The sequence below is a fragment of the Megalops cyprinoides genome, unplaced genomic scaffold (assembly GCF_013368585.1).
Source record: "Megalops cyprinoides isolate fMegCyp1 unplaced genomic scaffold, fMegCyp1.pri scaffold_28_arrow_ctg1, whole genome shotgun sequence".
NCBI lineage: Eukaryota > Metazoa > Chordata > Actinopteri > Elopiformes > Megalopidae > Megalops > Megalops cyprinoides.
In genome coordinates, this window is record NW_023494724.1 from 80,277 (window position 1) to 105,606 (window position 25,330).

At 41.3% G+C, this 25,330-nt stretch overlaps 1 pseudogene; it reads left to right on the plus strand.

Annotated features, from left to right (window-relative positions):
• The window catches only part of LOC118772322, a 55,434-nt pseudogene extending 32,119 nt beyond the window's left edge, over window positions 1-23,315 (plus strand).
• The last annotated feature ends 2,015 nt before the right edge of the window (window positions 23,316-25,330 follow it).

The following is a 25,330-nucleotide window of genomic DNA, read 5'->3' on the forward strand; positions in this document are numbered from 1 at the left end:
ATAAATTGTTATATCCTTTTCTACAGTGCATGTCTCATTTGGTGATTTATTATCTGTATGCAGGGTTAGCTTATTTATTAGCTCATGGGATGGGTCGAGGTCCTTCTCCCCAGTAAACTGAAGGTGGTGTAGTCCAGTTGATTGTGGGCCAGGTATTAGGGCACTACAAATATTTGCAGTGTTGAACGTAAGGAGTCTTGGATGCTGGACTGAGTCCTGTTGATGCATTCAGTATCAGGCTGCACTGCCTCTGTTTGCCACTGGGTGAGACAAAATGGAGGTGAGAGTGTTTATTTATGTACCAGAAGATGGTGACAAAACCTCATTTTATCAAACCCAATAGCTATCTTAATTCTGTATTACTGTTATAAAGATACATACTCTCACTCACTCAAAGAAATAAACACACATTCATACAGACTTACATGCACTTACACACACAAACACCCACACATACACACACTCAGTTTTGCTGTAATTACCATTTATATTGTAGGGTGATACAGTGGTAGGGCTCTGGATGAGTGTGTTTTGGGGTGATACAGTGGTAGCACTCTGGGTGAGTGTGTTTTAGGGTGATACAGTGGTAGGACTCAGCCCTATAATGAAATGAGTAAAATCATATAGCTGTACAAAGCCCACCAAAAAGCCTCATAAGTTTCAGTTTAGAGTTCCCTGCACTATGGAGCTGTTTTACATGATTGAAATGCCCACAAACCAGTAAGAATGAAGCCTAACCCACAAAGCAGCAAGAACCCAGCCTAACTCACATGACAGCAAGAATCCAGTCTAAGAGCTGTGAGCAGCTGTTATGTGTGTTGGGTGCAGTCCTGTAGTACGTGACAGTACCTGTTTTTCTAGCTGACTCTCCCTCACAATCACTCTACTTATGGGACCTCTACTAATCATGTTCCAGGCCCAAATCTGTCTTTTGCACATGTGCCCACAATGGGACAGCACTACAGCAGGAATCACTAACATGTAACTGAAAATGCTGTTGCAGTTGAAATGAAACCTCTGCATTCATGATATACTAAAGCAAAAGCAAAAAATACAAGGAGGTCAGACTGGGTTCATGCCAGGTAGCAGATTCAAAGGAAAGATAATCAGTAATAACCGGTCAGGTGACATTCTGTTCCTCAAGTTCAGTGAAAAACTGAAAGTATAATATTGTATCTCCACAGAGGCAGCACAGAGGAATCGCTAAAGTAAATCAGTAAGTGTCTGTGTAGAGACGACTCCTGCCTGTATAATACAAGAACAGCAGATGATACTCAACCTGTGTAGGTTGACATTTTTGGTATGCTGGTGGTTTGTGTTGGTCTGTCTGCTGTGAAGCTCATGATTTTAGTTTAGCTGAGCTTACAGAGGTTTTTATCAGCTGGCTGTAGGGGTCTCTCTCTGGACTTATTTCCTGCTGTTTTAGGGTGATACAGTGGTAGGATTTGTCAGGCAGCACAGGTTAGGACACAGTCGCAGACCCAAAAAACGCGAGGGCAGAGAAACGCACGGCAGAATCAAAAACGAGTATGCAGGCAGGGTCAAAACCAGAGAGGCAGTCCGAGGGCAAATCCAAAACGGGAAAGTCAGAACAGGCAGGGTCGGAAAACGGGAAGGCACAATCAGGCAAACAAAGCAAAACGGCAGGCAAAAATGGAGTCAGAAACAGGCAGGTCGAAAATCACAAAACAAGCAAGCAAAGAAAACGCGGGGACGAAACAGGCAAAAAACACTGAGACGAACTAGCAAAGACTGAACAGCGAGCAGGGCATATAAAGGGACAGACCGACGAGGGGATGAGATGCAGGTGCGCAGGTAATCAGGCGGAGACGGGGCGGAGAAAGGGGCCGGGCAGAAACAAGGGAAAAAAGGAGAAAAAAAAACCAAAAGCGCAGGGCTAGGAGGCGGGAGTACTGACAGGATTAGCAATCAAAAATCTTATTCCAGATTTTTATTGGAGATTTTAGATTATTTTTTATGTATTGAATATTGTCGCTATTTGTTTTTTCTTCAAAATGTTTTGATGGCCAAAGTTGTTTTTTTGTCCCACATAACTGTAATGTGTTGAATGCTCCAATACTATTATTGATACAGTATCTAAGCCGAGGTGCTAATATAACCTGGAGATAATGTGGGAGCCCCCTGCCTTTGGGAAAGAATTTATTTCTGTTATTAATTCTCTGAATGCTGAATATAATGGTTGTGTAATGGACATTCTACATTATAACAGATTGGTTTAACATTACAAAAATTTTGTACATTGTGCACTTGCGTTTTTTCTGTGCTAAATGGATGTTGCCAAAATGTTGGTTGCAACAAAAACACAACCTTATTGAAGGGTAGCTGAGCACTGTAATCAGTGTTGTGTACAAGTCTGACCTTTACCTGTTTCCAAAGTTACTGTGTGTTGGTGTGAAAAGTAATGAAAGAAGACCAATACAGAGCATAGTACTGAAATTTAAAGCGTAATCAGTTTTAGGGTGCTACAGTGGTAGGACTCTGGGTGGCTCAGTTTTAGGGTGCTACAGTGGTAGGACTCTGGGTGGCTCTGTTTTAGGGAGAGACAGTGGTAGGGCTCTGGGTGGCTCTGTTTTAGGGAGATACAGTGGTAGGGCTCTGGGTGAGTGTGTTTTAGGGAGAGACAGTGGTAGGACTCTGGGTGAGTGTTTTAGGGAGATACAGTGGTAGGACTCTGGGTGAGTGTTTTAGGGAGATACAGTGGTAGGACTCTGGGTGAGTGTGTTTTAAGGAGATACAGTGGTAGGACTCTGGGTGAGTGTGTTTTAGGGAGATACAGTGGTAGGACTCTGGGTGAGTGTTTTAGGGAGATACAGTGGTAGGACTCTGGGTGGCTCTGTTTTAGGGAGATACAGTGGTAGGATTCTGGGTGAGTGTGTTTTAGGGAGAGACAGTGGTAGGACTCTGGGTGGCTCTGTTTTAGGGAGATACAGTGGTAGGATTCTGGGTGAGTGTTTTAGGGAGATACAGTGGTAGGACTCTGGGTGGCTCTGTTTTAGGGAGAGACAGTGGTAGGACTCTGGGTGAGGGTGTTTTAGGGAGAGACAGTGGTAGGACTGTAGGTGACTCTCTTTCCAAGTGTAGCCAGTGATTGTAGACTCTTTCCTGTATTGTAGGGAAGGAGTGAATGTTGCAAATTCCTCGCACTGTTCAGTGCTTACAGAGTGCCTGTGAATCTTCTTCCAAATTTATAGAGCTCCAGATGAGGGAATTCACTTCATTCAATTCATACTCTAGAGCATTAGCATTTGTCCCCAAACTTCACAGCCATATAGTGAAATGGATAAAATTATGTAGTAATACAACACGTTTTCTGCAGCGGCTCAAAGCCTTCTAAACAGCCTCATGAGCTTCAGTTTGGAGCTGCCTGCATTATGCAGTTTTTCATGATTGAGATGCTCACAAATCAGCAAGAACCCAGCCTAACTCATATGACAGTAAGAACCCAGCCTCACTCATATGACAGTAAGAACCCAGCCTAACTCATATGACAGTAAGAACCCAGCCTCACTCATAAGACAGTAAGAACCCAGCCTCACTCATATGACAGTAAGAACCCAGCCTCACTCATATGACAGTAAGAACCCAGCCTCACTCATATGACAGTAAGAATCCAGTCTAAGCTGTGAGCAGCTGTTTGTGCATGTTGGGTGCAGTCCTGTAGTATGTGACAGTACCTGTTTTTCTAGCTGACTCTCCCTCACAATGACTCTCCTTATGTGACCTCTACCAATCATGTTCCAGGCCCCAATCCTCCTTTTGCACATGTGCCCACAGTGGGACAGTACTAGAGCAGAAATCACTGACAGGTAACTGAAAATGCTGTTGCAGTTAAAATGAAATCTCTGCATTCATGATATACCAAAGCAAAAGCAAAAAATACAAGCAGGTCAGACTGGGTTCATGCCAGGTAGCAGATTCAAAGGAAAGATAATTGGTAACAACTTGTCAGGTGACATTCTGTTCCTCAAGTTCATTAAAAAACTGAAAGTATCTCTGCTGAGCTCCACAGAGGAATCACTAAAGTAAACCTGTAAGTGTCTGTGTAGAGCCGAGTCCTGTCTGTATAATACAAGAACAGCAGCTACCTGTGTAGGGTGGAGTATCATCTGTACACTATGAAGTGAAGTCAGACCAGAGCCCCTGTGACAGGTGAGTTGAGTGAGACCAGTAAATGCTTGTGCACATTTGAGTAGTATGAAGTCAGTCCGAACTGTGTTCTAAGAAACAACCACTGCTTCATAAAATCTGTGAAGTTCGAGGGAAACAAAATCAATCTTCCTCTCTCCTGTCCCACAGAGGATTCTGGCACTCTGAATTTGGGTTTGATACTTTTAACCAAAAATATTTTTAGAGTCTCTAACTGTAGATGGAAATATTATTCTTTTAGAACCATAAAGATAATGGCTCTTATTAGAATGTTAAATGTAATTTGAAACCATGTATTCTCCTTTAGCTTTTAGGTTTCTAAAATCTCACATCCGTTTCTGTCCAGAACAGTTAACAATATACAACAATTTGACATCATGACATGATAACCACAAAACAATGAAGATTTAGGAAGCCAGGCAAAGATGTCAGTGGTTGTTTGTGTATTGGGTGCAGTCCTGTATTACATCAAAATAAGTTTTTTTTTTTTTAGTTTTTCTGCCAATAGTTTTCAGTGTCCTCGTGTTATACCATTAGTATTTCAAGTGCAACTACATTTGCATGGTCATTGTTCATTTTGGGGGGAATAAGTTGTCAGAAGATTGTAATTAAGTTTAGGGAAGAAGGTGTTTGTGTCCAGGAAGTATTTGAAATGCAAAATGTAATGCGTTCCTACTGCTCAAGACAAGGAAGTTTTTTCTATGGGGTAATGGAATGCCTGTGTCCCCACGTCAGCATGGCTGTTGGTACATCTGCACTTGGCTTGTGATGTTCTTGTTTTGGGATTATTAACTTAATTATGATTAAATTTAGTCAATGATGGTGTTTTCTCTGTCATTATTTCTGTATATTACATGTTTTCTCTGTATTTTCTCATTCCAGTTATCGATGCAACTTGTTTTGAGTAAAAATTTGGTTTCGGTTTTTGGTATGCTGGTGTTTTGTGTTGCTCTGTGTGCTGTGAAGCTCATGATTTTAGTTTAGTTGAGCTTACAGAGGTTTTTATCAGCTGGATGTAGGGGTCTCTGTCTGGGCTCATTTCCTGCTGTTTTAGGGTGATACAGTGGTAAGATTAGCAGTTGAAATCTTATTCCAGATTTTTATTGGAGATTTTAGATTATTATTTTTTATGTATTGAATACTGTCACTTTTTCTTTAAAGAGTTTTGATGGCCAAAGTTGGTGTATTGTCCCACATTATTGTAATGAGTTGAATGCTCCAGTAGTATTGTTGATTTTGTCTCTTGTTGAATTTGTCTCTTATTAAATTTTGTCTCTTGTTGCCGCCTTAACCCTGACGCTCATTGTGCCGTTTTGAAGTTGTTGAAGTTTGCCGTTCGAAAGTATATCGTACTAGTTGCCCTTTAGGCTGTAATTGTAAAAATCTGATAGTACTGCGTCCTCAAACAGACCTTGCTCTCAGCTGAGAACTGTCTCATTGTGGAACTGTACACATCCTGTCCCCGTACTGTCGCTGTACCTACTTGTTGATATCTGAGCTGAGGAGCTCAATACAAACTGGAGATAATGTGGGAGTCCCCTGCCTCAGGGAGAGAATCTGTTTGAATTTGAATTTGTTTCTGTTATTAATTATCTGAATGCTGAGTATATTGTTGGTATAACTGACCTTCTACATTGTTGCAGAATGGTTAAAAATTACACAAGTTTTATATGTTGTGTACTTGTGTTGTGTTTTTTCTATGTTGAATAGATGTCGCCAAAATGTGAGGCAACTCAAACACAGCCTTATTGTAGTGCTGTTGAACATTGATCACAATATCACAGTGCTGTGTAGGAGTCTGAACACTGCCATTTTGCATAGTTACTCTGTGTTGGTGTGAAACGTAGTGAAAGTTGACCGATACAGAACACAGTACAGACATTTAAAGCATAATGTGGTTTGTAGGCCAGAAGAGGTTGTATATATAATGGCGGAGGCTCTGAAACTGAAACAATTATGATAACCTCAGCGTATATTACAAGCTGAAGTTCACTGTATTCAAGCTTTCCATAGGCTTCATGTATTAGATATGATAGGCTGTAACTGCGGTTTGCTGAAAAACTGGAATTCCCCCTTCCCTGCTAGGACATATTGAGGAGTAAGTTGCCCGTCAGTGCTGATCTACGACCAGATTCTCCAGACACAGTTCTACCCGTAACGCCTACAAGAGAAACAGAAGACTGGTCCTAGATCAGCACTTACGGGAAACTAATTGGAAGAAAGCAGGAAGCAACAGTGTTGATGCAGATACAAAAGCACACTTACAGGGCCTGTACAGCAGGCAGCAGTGACGACACGAGAAAGCTATCTGTACACCTTTAAGCATATTTTACTCTAAAAGTGAATTTGTCACAAAATCAATATATTTAAAATATGTGAGGTGTTAAAACTGTGGAAAAAAAAGCAGCTGGTACATAGCATAATATACTCCATTAACCACATTAATTAATTAATGTATATATATATATATATATATATATATATATACATATATATATGTATATATATATATATACATATATATATATATATATATATATATATATATATATATATATATGTATATATATATATATATATATATATATATACATATATATACATATATATGTGTATATATATGTATATGTATATATGTATATACGTGTGTGTGTGCGTGTTAAAACCGTGAAAAAAGCAGCTAGTACATAGCATAATATACTCCATTAACCACATTAATTAATTAATGTGTATATATATATATATATATATATATATATATATATATATATATATATACGTGTGTGTGTGTGCGTGCTTTGCAACACTTATACAATGTAACTCATGCCATCTGAATTTGGTACATAAGGGTCAGCTCCACCATTTATTCACAACAGCAATGGCAGCAGTAGCAGTGCTAACACTGGGCAGACAGGCAATAAGTGCATCAGTACTACATGTTAAGACATGACCAGGCAGCCACAGAAGTTTAACCTGTCATAAAATAATCTGTCGCTGCCCTCTAGTGGACATAGCTAAATATGGATCTCTATCACAACATGGATTTTATGTCACCCACATGGTTGCTTGGTGTGGGTGTCCTTTGTAAAGTTGGGCATTCAGCCTCTTAGGTGAACAGTCCCACCCTGGCTGGTGACAGAGAATAACGCACACGTATTTTACATGCCCAAAGATCTCTGCACACTACACAGTGAATTCCTATAAAGTAGTTAAGGGGGAGGATTTTGCATTTGCATTGAAATAAGTGTGAAATTCTGACATTTAAAAGCAAGTTTCAGGTGCTGGCAATGGTCAGAATTAGTGGCTCAACAGGGTAAAGTAATGGCAGTGCCACATGTTTTCCGTCTGTTGGGAACAGTTCTATGACTCCCGTTCAACACGTAACTGCTGGATGGATTATACCTATCATAAATGTTGACCTCCTCTAACAAGCCAAACTGCCCTACATTAATCTGAAAATGAATTACACAATTGATTGATAGTCTAATTGATGATCTTGCGATTTTTTTTCTGCAGTGCCCCTCTGACTGGAACCTATGATAATGTGGTAACGGTACAAGTTGAACAGATCTAGTTAGGGGCTCATTAAACTGGTAGCTGGTAGCTATTCATCCTTGTCTGTATTTGTATAGGCCATGGAAAAAAAGATAAGTTCTGGTCAACTGAAGTTTTATGAAAGTAATCAAAGTCCTGAAATGTGACTCCTTTGAAGTCTCAGTATTTCATGTCCTTGGGACCGGGACTGATACAAGCAGATGAAGAGAAAGTTTCTATTTGACGAAAATACAGTTTTATACACTGCCCAGCATGTAAGTCATACTCTGGGTAGAATTCAGTTAATCAGGAAACTAAAATGATTTTTTGAACCCTGTAATTCAACATAAATCAAAAGTTGTGATAATTGAAAGAGTGTTTGCAGATCTGTTAGTACTTTTTCATAATAGACTCTAGCCAAGGATAATTATTATTCTGATGAACCTGTCTTGGCAAAGGTTTCAGTGTTTGTATTCCCTACCTATAATCTTATTTATCTTACCTTCCCCCACACCCCTTGTCTGGATACTTCTCAGCTAGTGTAAGCACACACTGCCTCAGTGTATCTGTGCCCTGCTGAGTAGACACAGCTCTTCCGCTCTCACCTGAGCACCTGAAACACTGCCACCTAAATGAATTTCTCATGTCTCAAAACTGTTCCCTATTAAACTATTAAAAAAGTAATCTAAAGGTTTAACACACTCATTATCTCTACCAGCTAGCTTGTACCTTGTCTGGCCAACCGTTGAAACCTGTACATGCTGCGCTTCTAATATTGTTGACTCCTAATGATTTTTGCTTGTGTTGTACTCTACCTCACTTGTAAGTCACTTTGGATAAAAGCATCTGCCAAATGAATAAATGTAATTGTAATGTGTATGTATTTGTTATGTACCCTGTTGCATTTTCACAGGTTATGTCTTTTTGAAAAGCATAAACCTGAACCCCTTTTTCATACCAGTTTTCAAATGTCTATCTGAAATGTTGCTCCCCTGGGCCAGCACATGGTACCGTTATAATATACAGGAGAACAATGCCATTTCTGACTTCTCTTCCTAGACTATGCTGACAGTGTAACTAATGTGTCCTGGAGAACCTGAAACCCTCCCCTGCCTCTGCCATTAGTTCCACTGTGTCCAAAGTCTGTGTGCCATCATTAAACTATTGTATACTGGATAAAAGAACAAGATGGCTGCTGGTGAAAATGTGCAGCTTTTGTGGGTTCAGTTCTCATTTTTATCAAAGCATTTGCATGTGCAGCTGCCTCCAGTAAGGGCACTTGAATATATTAAAGAAATTGCAGAGCAGCTGTTTAGCTACAGTAACTGTCATATCACTTTGCTGGTAATTTACCATGATGGTTACCTGAGAGATGCAACACACCTGCTGTATGGGGCCTTGCAGTAATGCAGGAAAATGTCAGTTCCTCATTTACACGTAAGCACAACAGAGGTAATTAATGCTGTTTTGTATTAAATCACTTTATATTTATTTCCTGTTAATTGTTCTGATTCCTTTGGGTGTGTTTACAGGTCTGCTATCCATAGGAGCCTCCCCTTCTCTCTGTCGTCTGCCTCTCTGAGGAGGGGGGCGTGGCCTCTGGAATGAATCGCTCTGAAAGGGAGGGCACAATGGAGGGGACTACGGACCATGAGAGTGAGAGGTGAGAAGAGGGAGTTTTATGGAGTCATATTTATGTCAAAAGTCGCGAGCGCAGGAAACATCTGACGCCATAGGAGTTTGTGTGCTGAGGTCGCCTTAACCGAATATGACACTCAGGTGTCATTCGGTCCAGTTGATACTGGTCATATAGGAACCAATATGGCACCGGGTTTCGGTACCCAACATTATTCGTGTGGTGTTGACATGAAGACTGACCGCACGGTCGGTGTCTCTTTTCATCTTTTCTCTTCATGCCTTTATAAATGCATAATGTATAAGCTTGTTCTGTATATTAATTATAAAAAAATGAAAATCAATGAATGAAAATCAAATGCTATTAAATATGTCTCATTATCATTAAAAATGAAAATTAAAATGACGGGTAATGATAGATTACGACGGAATTTTTACGACCCTGTCCGGACAATGAGAAAGTGTAATGCAACCTCTGTGTGTGAGAAATGCCTTGTTTGTGCCAAGATGATCATTTCTTTCTCCAAAAATCCTAATGCCTGCCCTGTGTGGGAGGAGATGAAACATTCAGTGCAAACAGGAGTGTGATCCAGTTAACAGTTGTATTTCCACACCAAGGTGTTCCTCTTCGGGTCTGTGCAAGAAATTTCAATGCTAAAATGACACAGTGCAATTATTCATGAAATTAATAATAACAATTGTAATGTGAAGCAGAGACCATATGTACTGTCAGTGATCATGTGTTTTATCATCCATAAACTGATAAAGTGAAGAACAACGTCACCAGTTACTTACTGTTATGAGAAAAGCTTAATAGAGAGGTATATAAGCACTTATTAGGAGACATTTATCTGAATGAAGGGACCTTGTCAAACTGTCTTTTAAGGTAACCACTCAGTATCTTAAGGGGAAATACAGCAGAAAGAACTGGCCATCACTGTTTGCAGTCACGTCTTCTTTTTATGTTGTTGTTCCATTTCTTGCTTGTGGAAAACACAAGAGTGTAAGTAATCAGAGTTTCTGTGGTAAAAGGGGTTTAGTGGAGGTGCTGTCTGCATGTGCTGTTCACAGGGTCAGACTGAAGAGAGCAGAGTCACCGGTGCCCAGCTGTCAGTCTGTGAAGAGTAGCTGGTCTATGGAGCCTCCCCCTGTGTTAAGAGGCAACGTTCACCCGCATGATCCAAGGTGAGATATCTGTACCCAAGGTAGAGATCTTTATAGCTCAGTGCCTGATGACTTAAGATCTGAAGCAAACTGGAAAGGATTCTTGATCAGCCTAGTGAAAGGGTCCTCATATGGACTGATCTATATCTGTATAGAGTCTGTCATGTGAATATAAGCTGGCATGTCTGGAAAAGATGCAGGCTCATCTGCAATTTAAACTCTGTCTTGCTGCAACCCAGCCCAATCCCCTGTAGTAAACCTGAGATCCTGACCCTTGTATGTTTACCTTGTTGTCAGTTGAATACTGCACACATCCTCGAATGTGTTTGACTCCTCTCCTACACCATCCATCTTTATTAGTGCTCTTTATTTGTTAATATTACAATTTTTTTTTCCAAATTTGGAACTTCATTGTGATTCAGATGCAGGTGACTGTGAGGACCAAAACTGATGCAGTATTGTGCCATGTTGTCGATGGTGACACAAGAGTAACAGAAATAATTTTGCTTGCCTGTTTTGCAGAAGAGACACAAACACATATATAAATGCTGTTGAAATGGAACTGATTTTTCATGATATGGCATTATATTTATTCAGCAAATGCTGTTATCCAGAGCAACTTCTAGCACAAGAGAAGAGAAACGTATCCATCAATGTCAATGAACAACAGTGTCTGACAAGTCTAATAACACTCCCAGAGCTGTGAGTGTGAGCACAACACCTATAAAGCCCCACCACAAGTTAAGATGTGTAGTACGACTAACTTGTTACTTGTCAGTGTCACTAGTTACCAATGGCCATAAAACATTGTGATACTACAAGTAAATAGGCAGCAAGTAATGCAAGTAGCAGGTGCTAGGGGGTGAGGACTGAAGTGGACCCGAAATGCAGTCTGAAGAGGTGGGTCTTCTGTGTGCATGGGAAGATGGCCAGTGATTGTGCTGTCCTGACCCCTGTAGCAAGTTCATTCCAGCACAGGGGGAGCAGTGCAGACAGCCTTCAGGGCTGAGAGGAGAGACCCAGTCGGGAGGGGACAGTCAGGTGCCCCAAGGTTGCAGAGCAGAGTGATCTGGCCGGTGCATGTGTTTTGAAGAGTGACTGGGTGTATGAGGGGGATGTCCCATTCACTGTCCTGTATGCCAGCACCAAGGATTTACCCTTGATTTGAGCCATACCAGGAAGCCAGTGAATTGAAGTGAGGAGGGGTGTGACCTGACTAAGTTTAGGGAGGTTGTAGAAAACTTGTGTAGCTGCATTCTGGATGAGCTGCAGGGGTTTGATGGCACAGGCTGGAAGACAAGCAAGAAGGGAGTTACAGTAGCCCAGACGTGAGAGGACCAGGACCTGAACTCTACAGAAAGCATTGTGTAGGAGAACAGTTTTCCCACGTCTTTACAGTCACAAAATGTGTGGTGCAAGAATCATTAGTGAACACGTGTGTTACATCTGTACGCTCTGCAGTGAAATGTAAGCGTTCAGTGTTGTTTATTTTTTGCATGTGTTTTTTCTTCTGTTTTTGTTCTGTTGTTCCATTTCTTGCTTGTGGAAAACACAAGAGTGTAAGTAATCAGAGTTTCTGTGGTAAAAGGGGTTTAATGGAGGTGCTGTCTGCATGTGCTGTTCACAGGGTCAGACTGAAGAGAGCAGAGTCACCGGTGCCCAGCTGTCAGTCTGTGAAGAGTAGCTGGTCTATGGAGCCTCCCCCTGAGTTAAGAGGCAACGCTCACCCGCATGATACAAGGTGAGATATCTGCACCCAAGGTAGAGATCTTTATAGCTCAGTGCCTGATGACTTAAGATCTGAAGCAAACTGGAAAGGATTCTTGATCAGCCCAGTGAAAGGGTCCTCATATGGACTGATCTATATCTGTATAGAGTCTGTCATGTGAATATAAGCTGGCATGTCTGGAAAAGATGCAGGCTCATCTGCAATTTAAGCTCTGTCTTGCTGCAACCCAGCCCAATCCCCTGTAGTAAACCTCAGATCCTGACCCTCATATGTTTACCTTGTTGTCAGTTGGTTACTGCACACATCCTCAAATGTGTTTGACTCCACTCCTAAACCATCCATCATCCCTCTTTATTTGTTAATATTACAATCTTTTTTTCCAAATCTGGAACTTCATTGTGATTCAGATGCAGGTGACTGTGAGGACCAAAACTGATGCAGTATTGTGCCCTGTTGTCGATGGTGACACAAGAGTAACGAAAATAATTTTGCTTGCCTGTTTTGCAGAAGAAACACAAACACATGTATAAATGCTGTTGAAATGGAACTGATTTTTCATGATATGGCATTATATTTATTCAGCAAATGCTGTTATCCAGAGCGACTTCTAGCACAAGAGAAGAGAAACGTATCCATCCATGTCAATGAACAACAGTGTCTGACAAGGCTAATAACACTCCCAGAGCAGTGAGTGTGAGCACAACACCTATAAAGCCCTACCACAAGTTAAGATGTGTAGTATGACTAACTTGTTACGTGTCAGTGTCACTAATTCAATTAAATTAATTTTTATTTGTATAGTGCTTTTTACAACACAAGTTGTCACAAAGCAGCTTTACATTGTTCCCAGGCCTGAGACCCCCTGAGAGCAAGCCAAAGGCAACAGTGGCAAGGAAAAACTCCCTATCAGGAAGAAACCTTGAGCAGAACCGGGCTCATAGGGGGGGCCCATCTGCTTCTGGCCGGCACTGGGCAGATAGAGTTAAAGCCAAGTTATACAATGTACCTTAAGAGATTTACGTTTGATAGACAATAGTAGTTAACAGCATAGCGATTATAAGAATGTCTCGTAGGATGTCCGCTTCTTGGAACGCAGTTGACTTTGATGGGCAGGGCCGCGAAGTAGCAGGACTGGAAAACGGGATGAGATGCTTGGGCTACAGCTCCGGACAGGAGCCCGGAGCAGGGATAGGAAGCAAACAGAAAACAGTGGTTAGTGGATGATAAGAATGGCAGGGATGTAGAACAGAGAGGCAGGAGAGGAAGGGCAGTGAAAAAGGTGCCAGTGTGCAACAAGGAAAAAACCCCGGCAGGCTAACATTATGGCAGCATACCTAGGAGACGGGAGGCAAGGGACCGGCGTAGTCATGAGGGCAACCCTAAGACAGTCAACACCAGATCACGGCACATGAAGTCCATGAAAGCAATGACCACTTAGTCCACCAGAGACTCTATGATCCACGCCAGCACCAGGCCATGTCCCTCAGCTGAAGGATTTACTATATAGATATGCTTTGAGCCTAGACTTAAAGGTGGAGAGAGAGTCTGTTCCCCGAATCTTGGTGGGTAAGCTGTTCCACAGGAGAGGGGCTTGATAGGAAAAGGCTCTACTGCCTACAGTAGTTTTGCCCACTCTTGGAATGATGAGAAGCCCGGCATTTTGGGAGCGAAGGGCTCTCTGCGGAAGATATGGGTGAAGAAGGTCCTTAAGATAGGGAGGGGCAAGCCCATTTAAAGCCTTAAATGTGAGTAAGAGTATTTTAAAAACGATCCGGTATTTAATAGGTAGCCAATGGAGAGAAGCCAGAACTGGGGTAATGTGCTCAAAGCGTTTAGTTTTAGTTAAGATTCGAGCAGCTGCATTTTGCACCAGCTGAAGGGGTTTTAATGAAATGTTTGCACATCCTGACAAGAGGGCATTACAGTAGCCTAATCTAGATGTTACAAAGGCGTGGATTAATTTTTCAGCGTTGTTAATTGATACGAGTTTCCTGATTTTAGCTATATTTCTCGGATTTTTGTCAGTTGATGACCGAGATAGAGATGACCAGGACCTGAACTCTACAGAAAGCTTTGTAGAGCATTGCCTTCACCGGTGCACAGCTGTCAGTCTGTGAAGAGTAGTTGGTGTATGGAGCATCCCACTGAGTTAAGAGGCAACGTTCACCCCCCAATCCAAGGTGAGATTGCTGTACCCAAGGTAGAGATCTTTATAGCTCAATGTCTGATCACTGAAGATTTCAGGTAAACTGGAAAGGATACTTGATCAGCGTAGTGAAGGGGTTCTCATGTGGACTATATCAGTACAGAGCCATTCACCTGCATATAGCCTGGCATGTCTGGCGGCAGTGTAGCATAGTAGTTAAGGAGCAGGATTTAAACCCGAAAGGCTGCTGGTTTGATTCCCCACTGGGGCACTGCTGATGTACCCTAGGGTAAGGTTTTTATCCCACAATTGCTTCTGTAAATATTCAGCTGTATGAATGTGTAACATTGTAAAAAAGTTTAACTGGTGTAAGTTGCTCTGGATAAGAGTGTCTGCTAAATGCCTGTGATGTCTGGGAAAAAATTTAGCCTCATGTGCAATTTCAGCTCTGTCTTGCTGCAAACCAACACAGTCCCCTCTAGTAAAACTCAGATCCCGATCCTTGTATATTTATTTTGCTGTCAGTAGGATACTGCTCGCATCCTCATTTGCCATAGAGATCCTTATGGCTTAATGCCTTATGAACCAACATCTCTATCAAGTTGGAAAGATTCTGGATCTGTCTGGTTAAAGGGTCCTCATGTGGTATAAACTATGTCAGAGTAAAGTCCTTCATTTGAATATAAGCTGGACAGGAAGCACTTTCATCTGAAATTAACAGTTTAATAATGCACATGTCAAAATATGTAACGTTTTACTATACATTAGTGATGCAACGGTACACGGTATGTTGTCGAACTGTTTCGTACGCCCCCCTTCAGTTCAATCCGCACACGTGAACCGCGGTAATACGATATGCCTGTCATTTTCCCATAATTTCCAAAACTTGATTATTGCGCTGCAGACTACACGCATATTGCACATTCAGATCGACAGAACATCTCTGGAGCCCGTCAGAATTTCCCTGGAGCCTATCAGCACTCTGTATGCAAATACGAGCTGGAGAAGAGAGGGGAAACTAAAGACAAATATTCTTGCATAGGGTCACACTGGTGTGATTTGCCGTTTAGCATGTATGCTAAAACCAGTGCGATTTAGGGATGAAACGGTTTCCGGTTACCGGGTTCACGGTAAACCATGGTAAAATTCCAGTCGGTTAGTATTACCGTTTCAAATTTTAATTATCATTAAAACTGTGGTTGATTACTGCGATACTGCCCAGCATCAACCGAAGTTAGCAACAAACGCAGGTACGCAGGCGCTCCGGAGATTTTACAGCCTTCTAAGAGAACTAATTTGCTATTAAGAATGAATTCCGTGTACATTTGTAATTGCATATTCTTGAAACAGAACACGGTTTAGACCAGTTTATTTCCTTCTTCTGTATGGATTTTTCAGCGTAACTATGATGTGACAGCATTATTTGTATTTGTCTGAAGTTCAGTAAATAGTTGAACTCTTACGAAGTCTTGAATCAGTTAGCCTACTTTGCTGTCAGGGGGAACTGAACATTGGAGAACGCTGCTTTTTAATTTGCCCTCTTCAGTATTATCATTATATTCTGAAAAGACCTACAAATTAGCCTGTATTATACCAAGACTTTTAGAAAATAACATGCACAAGCAGACTCGACTTTTCCCTTGCAGGCAAGATCGGCGAAGTGGCAATCAATCAGAAAAACTGCGGCGGGGACAAAACAGGTCGGAAACACTGAAACAAACTAGCAACAAGACAGAGGCACACAGGGAAGATATAGGGCTGGGGTGACGAGGAGATGGGATGCAGGTGGGCAGGCAGGCAGGTGAAGGCGATGAGGAAATCAGGCGGGTGGGGACCAGGCGGGGAGCGGGGCGGGGCTAGAACACAAGGAAAACAAAAGCACATGGACAGGGAAAAACAAAAACACCACAGCTAAGGGGGCAGAGCTCTGACACAGCTCTACTAGTCAGTCATGCTGCCATTTTTCTGAATGAGGCTAAATAAAGAGTTCATTGTTTAACGGGTGACGTGTTTTTATTTTTTTCATAGATACAAAGATACCGAAACCATACAGTAACCGTGGCCCAAAAACCACGATACATACCGAACCGTGGGCCCACGGTACTGTTGCAGCCCTACTACACATTGTCATGGCACGGGCTACCCTGCCACCAACTGATGGCTACCCAAAACAAAGACAGGGAATACCTAGCTAGCGTGAACTATGGAATTGTCTAGGGCATCCAAACTACACTACCTAGGGCCGTCCATAACTTGCCGTGTGCAGTGTGCAAAGAACGTGAACTTGAGCCATGTCACAGTGTGACCGGGATGTTGGATGCACCTACTTACCTGATGAACCAGCTTACCTGAGGGCTTCACGGCCTCTCCCAGTACCAGCACCGTCTTTGCTTCCTCCTGAAGCGGCGTGCTCCAGCCTGCTATCTCCGTTCACGTTTATTTTCGGTGTCCCAAAATGATGATAACAAATTAATAACAAACATCTCAAAACGTCTCATGAGTGCATAGCCTTGAGCGGGAAAAGTTATCTGCCGCCACTGGAACTCTTCCTCTTTTTCCTCTCTCCATCCAGGTAACTTCCTGTCAGTTTAAAAGAACGCAGCCACGCCTCACAATCAGCTGGCCCCCTGCAGCCATCAATGTCAGTGTAATAGGCCGTCCCTAACTAGCTCCCTAACATCAAGATGCATTTTTTGCCATAAAAAATAAACTTTTCATGACAGTTTACTTCACCTGTAAAGATCTAAGGTATTTATTAAACAGTACATTTACTCTTATTTTTTCGCCAAAGGTTTTTAAGTATGCAATGATTTTCATTTTTTCTCACGTGTAAATACATACATGCACACATATATATTGTCTCTATGTATACAGCTTATGTATGTCTGTCTTTATTAATGTCAGTACTAATCACCCCAACGTTTAAGGTATAAAGACTTTTTAAAATTAACACTTAAATATTTGAATTTCTATGGCAACATAAGAGATTTACCAGATTTTGAAAGTTTAAATAGTTTTTGCCCATATTGAAGCGTCATCGGTCACAGAACATTATGTGTCTAACATCATAATGGCATATGCTAAACAAGGAAAACCTGCTACAGGAAATAGGAACAGTGGTCACAAGAAAAATGCTCACCAACAGGGATATAGGGTCCCTTCAACAGGATAGTTGCTAAAACCCACAAAAACAACAGTCTCAAAAATGACCACAGAACTGAATATATAGGTCCCTGACCAGTCTCAACAAAACGGTATATCATGAGTTTCACAAAGCTGATATATATATTACACAGCTGCCATCTGCAAACCCCTTGTAACCAAGGCTGACATGCAACAGATAACCTGGTGTAATGAGCACAAAACCTGCATTTCTGACTAGCAAAAGTAAGTAATATCATCTGATGAACCCTTTACTCTTTTCCCTACATCTGGATGGGTTAATATTTGGAGAAAGCCAAAGGATACCTTCAACCCATATTACCTGTTCCTGTTAAACATGTGGGTAGATCTGTTGTAATATAGGCTGCCATCTTCTTTCAGTTAGTGGGTCTGATAAATACGATGCAGGGTAGAATTCCAGCCAAGGCCATTTTAGGTGACCAGGTACACCCCATTTTGTAAACATAGTTTCATCAAGGTTTTCTCATATTCCCAGATGATAACATCCCCATACACACTGTTAGACGGATTAATTATTGCCAGGATATAGTCAGCCTGTTCTGTGTCTGCCCCCCCCCCCAACCCCCTTGAATACGGAAATGCATACTGCAGAAGCCTCGTCCTCAGGGTGGTATGGCACTCCCAAATTTTCAGTATTACTATTGGGCAGCTAACATTAGGGCGTTGATGTATTGGCTGAAGGACGTAGATGGCATTGATGCCCCCAAATGGTTAATCTTAGAGAGTTCATCTTGCAGCCCTACCTCCTTACCAGCGTTACTGTGCTCCAAACTCCCATTGGAAAAGCCCATCTCTTATTATACCAACAACCCCATTGTTGTACAGTCAGTAAAAGTTTGGAATCAGTTTAGGCGGTCATTTGCCCTTCACAATTCCTCACTATTCGCTCCGATAGTTAAAAACCACACGTTTACCCCTTCGACATCAGATGGAGCATTTAATATTTGGTCTAGGAGTGGGATCTCATCATTTCATGACCTCTATATAGATAATAATTTTGCATACTTTGAACAACTGGTGAATAAATTAAGTATTCCTAGATCACATTTTTTCAGATATCTACAGCTGCGGAGCTTTGTAGCCTCACATTTTGATTGTTTTCCTTTATATCCCCCCACATCACTGTTAGACTCTATTTTCAAACTCAGGATAGACCTCAAGCAGATTATAGGTAGGATATATGACCTTCTCAATCTACACAATTTGGTAATTTTAGATGATCTTAAGAGCAGGTGGGAAGAGGACTTAGATGAACAAATTTCAGAAGAAATCTGGCAGAGAATTATTTGAAGAATTTACTCATCATCCATCTGTCAACGCCATGTTGTTATACGGTTCAAAGTAGTACATCGACTTCATTGGTGCAAGGTTAGACTGTCTAGAATTAGACCAAATTTGGACCCTACATGCGATAGGTGTAAACCAGCCCCTGCAAGCTTATTACATATGGAGCCAATAGACCCCTCCCCCTATATTGCATTATTTGGTGTTGTACCGCCGGATGTCCAATTAAATAATCACAAATGCAATATGCTGGCTTTTTGTACTCTGTTGGCCAGGCGACTAATATTGTTTAGGTGGAAAGATCCTCTTCCCCCTACTTACTCTCAATGGATTAAAGAGGTTATGCAATATCTCAAACTAGAGAAGATAAGATATTCTCTCCAAGGGTCCGTACTGAGATTTTACAAGATCTGGCAGCCCTTCTTGACATTTGTGGAAAATATGGAACCAGAGAATATAAACCTATAGTATGCCTCCACTCCCCCCCTTTTATTTATTTATTTATTCATTCTTTTTCCTCTTCCTTTATTATTGGTATTATTATGTATTTCTGCTTTTCATGTAATTTTGGAATATGACTAGCTCTATTTCATTGGTACAGGTCTGAGGTGTGGGTGGTATGGGTGGGTTTAGGGGTTTAGTACTGTTTGTACTTGTATACAGTGAAAATCTTTAATAAAAAGACCTTGATTAAAAAAAACATGGGGGTAGATCTGTTGTGATGTGGGCTGCCATCTTCTTTCAGTTAGTGGGTCTGATAAATACTATGCAGGGTAAAATTCCAGCCAAGGCCATTTTAGGTGACCAGGTACACCCTATTTTGTAAATATAGTTTCATCAAGGTTTTCTCATATTCCCAGATGATAACATCCCCATACACACATTAATCTGTTAGACGGATTAATTATCGCCAGGATATAGTCAGCCTGTTCCGTGTCTGCCCATCCCCCTTGAGTTAACCTTCACTGAACCTTTATGGGGGGTTCTGGAACGTTCAGTACAAGGTACATTTCCACCTCCTTCATCTCTCAAAGAACTGCAGGCTTTCATTCTTGAAGAATGGTCCAAAATTCCACTAGAAACAGTTCAAAACTTGTTTAACAACTTTCCAGAAAGGACTGAAGCTTTGAAATGTATTCTTCAGTAAAAGTTCGTTGTTTGTTAAGTGTTTCTATTGATTTGTGTACCCCCTGCGTATATGTTTGCACTTGTGTGTCGTATATATAGCAGCATTTCTTAGCTAATGTTCTGCCATGCGTCCGTTTGGTGCAGTTCTGTGGTTCAGTCTCCCTCTGCTTTTTTTTCTTTGGTGACCTGCACAATCCAACAAATGGCCTATTCCAACAGGGAATAAATGCTCACCAACGGGAATCTCCCGTCCCTGACTCTGTGCAGACTTTCAGCTTTAATTCAAGGGGTTTGACAAAAATATCCTATAAACCGTTAAGAATCACAGTAATATTTATACATAGTCCCTCCATTTTCAGGGGCTCAAAAGTAATTGGACAAACTGACATAATCATAAATACATTTTTTTTAATTCTTGATTACTTCATTTCAAATCCACACACACATCTTGTAAAACACTTTCAACAGATGCAGAAATTTCTACTAGGGATCACTGTGAAACATAAAGAACATTCTGATTTTTCTGTCTTCTACATTTTACCTTAAATGCAAAGTCCCTGTAGAAGCTCAGTGAATATTTTATGATACAAAACTGGTTCATATCACCAGGGAAAATGCTCCTTGCAAGTGTTCGAGCTTTATGATGCTCCTAACTGAGCCATTTCATTGCCCAAGCACTGATTAAATGTGCATTCCTGTATCTGCAGTGAGCTGCCAGAGCTCCAGTCCATCTCTGCAGTGTGTGAGCAGATGAGCCAGCAGAGACTCTTCCAGCAGGTAAAGGACTTCACTCATTCACCTGAATCTGACTGCACCTGGAGTCACTCATTCACCTGAATCTGCCTGTACCTGGAGTTACTCATTCACCTGAATCTGCCTGTGCCTGCAGTCACTCTTTCACCTGAATCTACCTGCACCTACAGTCACTCCACCTGGATTTGCTTATTCACTTAAATCTGTCCTGGATTCATTCATTCATTTGGCTGTGTAATCCCATTATTTACTGACTGGCTGGATTGACTGTCATTTAACCTCATTCATCTGAATCTGTTTGTCTAGTATTAAGCCATTCACCTGTCTGTGTCACACACTCACTCATTCACCTCACTCTGCATATCTTATATTCACTCATTCACTTACATCAGAGTCAGTTTGTCCTGTGTTCATTTTCATCTAATCTCCTCACTGAAAAGATGTTAATGTTTCTTCAACTGAAATTATGTATTTTCTACAACTATTTCTTAGTTTTCTTTTAACCTTTTTATTCTTATTAATTTATTTTATTCTTAAGCTTTGGTTTAACTGGTGTCCCTATTTCCCTGCAGTCCATGATTGTAGATGCTTCACCCCCATGTTACAGTGATCAGAACCTGGAAGCAGAAAATAGTAAGATGTTTTTCACTGTATTATTATTACAATCTCTTGGAAAACCTCACCAATTTATCTCACTCACACCATAACTATCAACAGACACAACTGCTGTTTAATAACACATAATATGCTCACACCCTTCTGCAACAGTCTGTTCTGAAAATGACTTCATTTTTACAGAGAAATGTGCACAAAGAGTCCAAGAGAAACTGAAATCCAGTCTGAAGAAGAGGTTTGAGTGCATATTTGAAGGGGTTATGACATCAGGGAAAACACACCTTCCTCAACAGTATTTACACAGAGCTCTACATCACAGAGGGGGACAGTGAGGGCGTCAATAATGAACACGAGGTGTGGCAGATTGAGACAGCATCCAGGACACAGACCACACAAGACACTGCAATCAAGTGCAATGACATCTTTAAACCCTTACCTGGACAAGAGAAACCCGTCAGAATTGTGCTGACGAAGGGGATCGCTGGCATTGGAAAAACAGTCTCTGTGCAGAAGTTCATTCTCGACTGGGCAGAAGGAAAAGCCAATCAGGATGTTCGTTTCATGTTTGTTCTTTCTTTCCGGGAGCTGAACTTGATTAATGATGAACAGTACAGTCTGATTGGGCTTCTGCATGTCTTCCACCCTGAAATGAAAGGAATTGAAAACATTGAGTCTGATGTTGACAAAGTTGTGTTCATCTTTGATGGTCTGGATGAAAGCAGACTTCCCTTCAACTTCCAGCACAGCGAGGTATTGTCTGATGTAACAGAGACATCCTCAGTGGACGTGCTGCTGACAAACCTCATTAAGGGGAATCTACTTCCTTCTGCTCTCCTCTGGATCACCTCCCGGCCAGCAGCAACCAATCAGATTCCTCCCAGATATGTCCACCGGCTGACAGAGATACAAGGTTTCAATGACTCACAGAAGGAGGAGTACTTCAGGAAGAGATTCAGTGATGAGAACCAGGCCAGCAGAATTATCTCTCACATGAAATCATGCAGGAGTCTCTACATCATGTGTCACATACCAGTCTTCTGTTGGATTTCTGCAACTGTTCTGGAGCGACTGTTGGGTGAAGCTGACTGTGGAGAAATCCCTAAAACTCTGACTGGAATGTACACACACTTCCTGCTCATTCAGTCCAACATCAAGAATCAGAAATATCAGGGAAGAAATGAGACAGATCTACAAAAGCTTCTGGGGCTGGATAAAGACATCATTCTGAAACTGGGGCAGCTGGCTTTTCAACACCTGGAAGATGGCACTCTCATGTTCTATGAAGAGGACCTGAGAAAGTGTGGCATTGATGTCACTGAAGCGTCGGTGTACTCTGGGGTGTGCACAGAGATCTTTAAAGAGGAGTCTGCGCTGTACCAGAAGAAAGTGTACTGCTTTGTGCATCTGAGCCTCCAGGAGTATCTGGCTGCGTTGTATGTACTTCACTCATATGTAGTCAAGAATGTAAATACATTAACAGGATTATCAATTAAAAAGTTTCTATTCTTCAATCAGTCAATCTATGACTTGCACAAGGGAGCTGTTGACAAGGCCCTGGAGAGTAAGAATGGGCACCTGGACCTTTTCCTGCGATTCCTTCTCGGCCTTTCACTGGATTCCAATCAGAACCTTCTCAAAGGCCTTCTGACAAAGACAGGAAGTAACTCAGGGAGCATCAAGAAAACAATCCAGTACATCAAGGAGTTGAAGAGGGAGGATTCCTCCCCAGAGAGGTGCATCAATCTGTTCTACTGTCTGGCTGAACTGAATGATGATTCATTTGTGAAGGAGGTCCAAAAGTTCCTGAGCTCAGAAAGTCATGAAAGGATCTCAGCTGCACACTGCTCTGCCCTGGCCTATATGCTCCTGACGTCAGAGGAGGTGCTGGATGAGTTTGACCTGAGGAAATACAACACCTCAGACGAGGGGCGCAGGAGACTGGTTCCAGCTGTGAGGTGCTGCAGAAAGGCTCTGTGAGTATTAACATGAGTATCACTTTTCTAATATACCATGGTTATTGTGAAAAAATGTATGTTAGAATATGATGCTATATATTTAGATATACCATGTTGCCATATAATTAAAATCTCTTTCAATTGTCTTTTCAATGCTCAAACCATTAAAGAATCACAAAATTTAAAAGAAAAATCAAATAACATTCATAGAGATAATATTAAAATTGCCTGTACTGGCAAGACAGTGTAAAGTAGTTCAGAAATGTGGCCTGTTTCCACTTTAATGTTACATTGGAATATTGAATTTTTGAGTGCTATTAATTTAGATATTTTCCCTAAACATAATGTCTTCCTATTTCTTGGAAGTGAAACAAAAATCTCTTCTCAGTATTTTTATTAACTGCTTTATTACGGACCACCAGATATGTTCATTACTGCTACTGCTGCAGTCACAGCTGTAATGTAGGGCAGCATAGTTAGAATCCAGGGGCCTCATTTATAAAGCAGGCCTGCTCCCAGATTTCATGCAAAATTCTGCGTGTGCAGAAAGCCATGGCAGCACTTTGACTTTGAAACCTTTAACTTGATGTGAGAATGCGTGTACCTCAGTGTACGTACTTCAAATCTGGTCCATGTGAACAAACTGCGCCTTTAGGCTGAACAGTGTGTTACAGGCATGAGTTTTCCTATGTTTAAACATTACTCACTGAAATACAGTAAAGACAGCATTAAATGAACAGTGAAAATGCTGAAGAAACAGCAATGTGTGGGCGGCAGTGTAGCTTAGTGTTTAAGGAGCAGGACTCGTGACCGAAAGGCTGCCACTGGGGCACTGCAACTGTACCCTTGGGCAGGGTTTTTAACCCACAACTGCCTCTGTAAATATCCAGCTGTATAAATGGATAACATTGTAAAAAACTGTAACCTATGTAAGTTGCTCTGGATAAGTGCATCTGCTAAATGGCAGTAATAATAAAAAAAATATATATGGAAAATTCAGTACAAGTCTATATTACAGGTAGTGATAACTTTCAGCAATAAATAGACTATAGGTTAAATAGACTATAGGTTAGTCTATTTATTGCTGAAAGTTATAAAGTTATAGACTATAGGTTAAATAGACTATACAGGTTTTTGAATTGTTCCTCAATGAAAAGATTAAATGAGATACTGTCATAATATAAATCCAGCATTTGGAAATTGAATGACAATGTGATTTCAATTGATGTGACAGCATTGCTGCCATAACCAAATTATTTTTACTGGTGTGAGAGTTTAACAAAGACATGATATACCTATATCTACAATATGTACTGTAGATGTCTGTTACTCCACTTAATGCACTAGCACTTTTGGAGGATGTGGCTAATGGTACTTTACTCCATGAGCGTGCATTCAGAGATTAGGCAGACTTCATGGTGCATGAGTATGAATGGTACAGCACTGCTTCTTCCTATATATTTGCATGCTGTTGATCCCAGCACTGGAGAGCCCAACTAGATAAATACTGCTGTACAAGTGCAGAGGCAAGTCCTCTCCACCTGTGGTTTTCTGGCCACAGGGAGCTTTCAGAGGGAGCCCAGTGACAGGTCTGCATGTCCCATCACTAAGAGGCATTATGGCTGATGCACAGAGTGGCATCATTCATATCACAACACAATATACTCACTTCCTCTGCACTGCAGAATCACACATCACAATATACTCACTTCCTCTGCACTGCAGAAACACACATCACAATATACTCACTTCCTCTACACTGCAGAAACACACATCACAATATACTCACTTCCTCTACACTGCAGAAACACACACATCACAATATACTCACTTCCTCTGCACTGCAGAAACACACATCACAATATACTCACTTCCTCTGCACTGCAGAAACACACATCAGCAGGACATCAAATGGAATTTACAGTTTGAACATTTTACCTGCACCTCATTTACAGTAAAATAAATTTTTTCTTGGGTGCATCTCACACGCTGAGCCATCTTCACTTCTTCGGCTGTTCTTTTTGTTACACAGAACAA